Below are 5,659 nucleotides of genomic sequence, written 5' to 3'. Positions count from 1 at the left end.
CTGGAGAATCCTATGGACAGAGGAGCCTGGCGGACTATAGTCCACAGGGTTGCAAAAATCTGGACACGAATGAAGCGATTTAGCATGCATGAACCCTGGTGGTTCAGCTGGTAAAGAACCCATCTGTCATTGCAGGAGACACAAGAGACATGGGTTTGATCCTTAGGTCAGGAAGATCACCTGGAGAAGGAAATGGCAACCCATTCCAGTATTCTTGCCTGGGAAATTCCATGTAAGAAGGAGCCTGGTGGGCTACCATCCAAGGGGTTGCAAAGGGTCAGACAGGACTGAGCATGCATGTGCGCACACACACACACACACACACACACACACATTTGATGCAAAAATATTTACAAATGTTATATCATCTTATAGGATCGATCCCTTTGTCATTATATAATGCTCTTCTTTGTTTATTGCTACAGTCTTTGTTTTATTTATTTATTGAGCTACATTGGGCCTTAGTTGCGGCACGCAGGATCTTTGCTGCATCATATTGTGGTGGCGGGCTCAGTAGTTGTATTTCATGGGCTCTCCAGTTGTGGCACATGGGCTCCAGAATGTGCAGGCTCAGGAGGTGCAGCTCATGGGCTTTGTTGCTTCATGGCGTGCGGGATCTCAGTTCCTTGATCAGGGATCGAAGGCGTGTCCCCTGCACTGCAAGGTGGATTCTTAACCACTGAGCCACCAGGGAAGTCCTCTACAGTCTTTGTTTTAAAGTCTATTTTATCTGATATAAGAATAGATTATCCTAGCCTTTGATTTCCATATCATGGAATATACCCTTTTCCATTATTTCACTTTCAGTCTCTGTGTGTCCTTCTATAGGAAGCGAATTTCTTATAGGCAGCACATAAGATGGGTCTACAGAGACACATTATAATTAAAATGTCAAAAGTTGAAGACAAGAAGAGAATCTTAAAAGCAGCAAGAGGAAAACAACTATTACACACAAGGAACTTCTTCACAACTATCAGCTGATTTTCAGCAGAAACTGTGTGGCCAAGAAGGTGGTGGCAATGATATATTCAAAGTGCTTAAAGAAAAAATTTCCAACGAAGAATACTCTATGCCCAGAAACGGTGTCCTTCAGATTTGACGGAGGGATAAAGATTTTCAGACAAGCAAAAGTTAAAGGAGTTCATTGTCATTAAACTAGCACTATCAGAAATGTTAAAGAATGTTAAAGAAAAACATATGAAACTATAAATCTCACTGGTAAAGATATCTATATAGTAAACTTTAGAATAATGGAATGCTGTAAAGATAGTGGATTAATCACTTATAAAGCTAGTATGAAGGTTAAAAGACAAAAGTAGTAAAAAAAATAACCACAATTATAATAATTAGTTAAGGGATATGCAAAATAAGGAGGAAAATATGACAGCAAAAACAGAAAACATAGTGTGGGGAGATTAAAAATGTGGACTTTCAGAATATGTTCAAACTTAAATTGTAATCACCTTAAGATAGACTGTTGTAAGTGGTTATATGTAAGTGTCATGGGAACCACAAAGCAAAAACCCATAGCAGACACACAAAAGATAAAGTAATCTAACCATACCATTAAAGATAATTATCAAGTCACAAAGGAAGAGAGCCAGAGATGAAAAAAGGGACAGAGAAACGACAAAACAGTCAGAAAACAACAAAATGGCCATAGACATATCAAACAATTACGAGATGGAAATGGACTAAATTCTCCAATCAGAAGGCACAGAATGACTTTTGAGCAGTGTAGGTAGATGCACAGCTGTATTCTTGTTCCTCTCCAAAGAGAGATATGTGTGCACATACTACACATCTGTGTACAAATTCACAGAAAAATCTAGAAGGATGCACAGAGCTTATATTGGGTGGGACAGAGGAGTGTTATGGGTTGAATTGTGTCTCTTCCAAATTCATATGGAGACCTGATCTCTTTCCTCAGAAACTGAGCTTATTTGGGGATAGGTCTTTACAGATACATAATAAAGTTAAAATTAGGCCACAGAGTGGACCTTGATCCATTAATAACTGATACTCTTGGACGCGCATGCGTGCTAAGTCACTTTAGTTGTATCTGACTCTTTGCTAACCTATGGACTGTAGCCCACCAGGCGCATCTGTCTATGGGATTCTCCAGGTAAGACTACTGGAGTGGATTGCCATGCCCTCTTCCAGGGGATCTTCCCATCCCAGGGATTGAACCTGCATCTCTTAAGTTTCCTGCATTGGCAGGTGTGTTCTTTACCACTAGCGCCACCTGGGAAGCCTCGATATCCTTATAAACAGGGGAAATTTGGACACAGATACACAGACAGAGAAGATGACGTGAACAGGCCCACAGGAGATGCTCATTTTTATACTTCTGTGGCCTATGACATTTTTATAACATACTTCTGTGGCCTATGACATTTTTATAACTATGTGTATTATTTACTTTTATAATAATCAGAGCCCTCCCCCAAAACTAGGGGGAATAAAAAGACACAGTGAGAAGAAAAGCATATGAAGTGTGACTGTCACATAACTGGCTTGATTCCTCTTTATAAATTTACAGAGCATGTTACCTATTCTCCACCCTCCAATCCCAGCTGAACCCTGGTTCCAACACTGCCAAGGGGTCAGCTTGCCTGGAAGGAACCGCTAACACTAGTGGCTTCTTTAGCTGAGGACATGGCAAGGCTCTGATTTGCAAGATCACCTTGTATCTGGTGGTGCAAGATGTCACCAGGGTCCTCTCCTTTCATTCCACCCATCTGGTTTGCGCCTGAAGAGGTGGCTCAGACAGTAAAGGATCGCCTGCGATGCAGGAGATCTGGGTTTGAACCCTGAGTTGGGGAGATGCCCTGGAGAAGGGAATGGCAACCCACTCCAGGACTATTGCCTGGAAAATCCCATGGACAAGAGGAGCCTGGTAGACTACAGTGTTCTTGCCTGGAGAATTTCATAGATAGAGGAGCCTGGTGGGCTGCAGTCCACGCGGTTGCAGAGTTGGGACACGACTGACTGACTAACACACACACACAGTGTGATATTTCTAACCAGCTAACCCCACAAATCAGAAAGCCCAGTGGGCCTGCAGTCAGAATGCCTGCAGGCAGTTGCATACTTCTATAAGCTCTGGCCACTCTTTCACAAGGATGCACTCGAAAGCTGTGCTCAAATAACAAAACACCTCTAGTCCCTGGGCATCAGAATTCTTCACAAACACTCTTCCCTGGGAAGGTCTGATTTTCTGGGAGGTGCCCACCATGAAAAGTGAGTGGTAACTAGCAATGGGAGAGCAGTAGGAGAAACAGAGGCCCAGAAGATGAGGCCACTGACTCACATCCCAAATGCCACAGAAGGGGCCGAGGGTTCAGGAGGCAGTCGCAAAGGCAAGTTGTGTGCTCTGGCTCCTGAGGAATCAGCCAGGTCAGCGCCCTTCTGCAGCCATCATGAGGGCTGTGAAGGGGTCTGGGAGGGCCAGCAAGGAATCGAAACCTAGTTTAGTATTGCAGAGAGACTGAGAAAAGGAAATCGCAGCACACATATTTTGTAGGTCTAAATACTCACAAAATTCCATAATGGCTTCAGCCTCCTGTGCTTCAAAAGACGGCGTCCTCTCCAGTTCTTGGGGTTTCCCAGAGTTCCAGAACAGAGGAGAAGCTGAGAAAGGAAGGTGTACCCTGTATGCTGCGCTGTAATGACAGGTGAACTGCAATCACTGAGTCTCACGACGTGCTTTCGGTGTGTATTATCTCACTTGCTACACCCATGGAGATCAAGGCTCGGAAGGGTGACATCACTTGCCCAAAGGCTAATGGCTGGTAACGGCAGAAAGACTGTCCAGGGACCGGGTTCACGTGGTTTCTCTATCCCTGCATTCTCACCTGTGAAGTAGAGACTGCTCCACAGAGGGTTGAAGCAGATGACGGATAAAGTGTGCCCAGCTCCTGGGTGAGCACGTAGGGCACCAGACTAATCCTGTACCAGCCTGATGGGCCCCAGGGAACAGGGAGGAGCAGGCAAGGCTCTTGCCTGGTGCCCACTTTCTAAGCCCACAAACGGGGAGGGGGTGAGCAGAGCCATCAGTGAGGCCTGGCAAGGACCTAGGCTCTGCAGTCAGTCAACCCAACCTGGTTGGGTCACTGCCTCTTATGACTAGAGGTGAAGTGAAGGGAAGTCGCTCAGTTGTGTCCGACTCTTTGTGACCCCATGGACTGCAGTCTACCAAGCTCCTCTTGTCTGTGGGATTTTCCAGGCAATAGTCCTGGAGTGGATTGCCATTTCCTTCTCCAGGGGATCTTCCCAACCCAGGGATCGAACCTGGGTCTCCCGCATTGTAAACCGACGCTTTACTGTCTGAGCCACCAGGGAAGTGACTACAGGTTACTTTAGTTCCTTACCCTTTTTTTCTTTTCTTTGTTAAAAGAAAGTAGCCATTTTATTTCTCAGCTTCACTGTGGGACATGTAGGATCTTAGTTCCCCAACCAGGGATCAAACCCATGCCCCCTGCTTTGGGAGCACAGAGTCTTAACCACTGGACCGCCAGGGAGGTCCCAGTTACTTACCCTTTCTAAACCTCCGTTCCTCAGCTCCAAACAGAGACACCGGGAGGGACATGCCTTGTGGGGTGGCATGAGGGCCAGGTGATCTTGAGCCCCCTGCAACCCTGGATGTGTCTTCCAAGTTCTCTTTTTATATCAGAGCAATGTATTCAGATGGTTATGGGTAAATGTATACATATTGTCTCAGCAGATATTATTTTTCTTCTTGTCCTTCAGAGCATTCCCACTATTCCTTTACCATCAAACTTCTTGGAAACATGTTTTACATTTGACGTCCATGTTTACATGCCCTTCACGTTGACTTTTCACCCCTTATAATCTGGTTTGTGTGCCTCCTAATTTATGTACGAACTCTCAGGAAGTTCTCTAATGATCTCTTAATTACCAATCTTCATGGCTTCTTTCTCTCCCCTCACTTTCTAATTTCCAGCATCTCCTGTTGCTTTTCATCTTTGCCAGCAGTTTGGAAATGTCACTCCTTTTGGGAAGAGTTGAGACTAGGATGAAGGGGCCCCTCTACACATCTCTTTTTAAGGCCCCTACTCGGCTTTCCAGAGAATAAGCTGAAACGTTCTTCTGTGACCCTTAAAAGACCCCACATTTCATTTTCTCCAAGGTATTGTCACTGCATGTAACGTTTGAGCATCCAAAGAGCCCATTTGGAACTGAAAGTGGGCCAAATATCACTAAAATCAAACCACTCTGAGGAGACTAAGGATCTTGTAGTTTTAACAATTGAGTTCTGTGAGAAACTGTGTTCCAAACTTCACACACATACACTCTAAAGGTTCAGCAGGAACCAGTTGAAAACAACTCAGAGGAAGTACAGCTGTTCCCTCTGAGGAGCACGCGTGGGGGAAGCCAGGCGAGGAGGAGGGGGTGTTCCCCGGGTGGTGACATACAGCATTCTTTTCACTTGAGGCATCCGAGCCCGAGGAGCTGCTGTCTCCCCTGGGGAATATGACATAACCAGAGGCGGGAAGGGCCTCACAAAAACAGACCGGTGTCCACACATCCTTCTCCAAAGGAAGCCCCTTCCCATCCTGTGTGCGAGAGCTCCCACGTCCGCAGAGACTCAAATGCCACCATGTCTCCAGCCAGAGAAACAGCCCAAAGCCAGCGA

At 45.5% G+C, this 5,659-nt stretch overlaps 1 long non-coding RNA gene across 1 annotated transcript; it reads right to left on the bottom strand.

Moving 5' to 3' along the window:
- Window positions 1-395: 395 nt before the first annotated feature.
- On the bottom strand, window positions 396-4,265 carry LOC138436815 (uncharacterized). Its single transcript, XR_011255632.1, has 2 exons — window positions 3,541-4,265; window positions 396-657 (listed from the first exon to the last, which is right to left on the bottom strand). It is a non-coding gene; the product is annotated as an uncharacterized lncRNA (long non-coding RNA).
- Window positions 4,266-5,659: the final 1,394 nt, after the last annotated feature.

This window comes from Ovis canadensis, chromosome 3 (assembly GCF_042477335.2).
Source record: "Ovis canadensis isolate MfBH-ARS-UI-01 breed Bighorn chromosome 3, ARS-UI_OviCan_v2, whole genome shotgun sequence".
NCBI classification, from domain to species: Eukaryota; Metazoa; Chordata; class Mammalia; order Artiodactyla; family Bovidae; genus Ovis; species Ovis canadensis.
The sequence above is the reverse complement of the archived record's forward strand: the minus strand, read 5'-3'. Positions and strand labels throughout refer to the sequence as shown.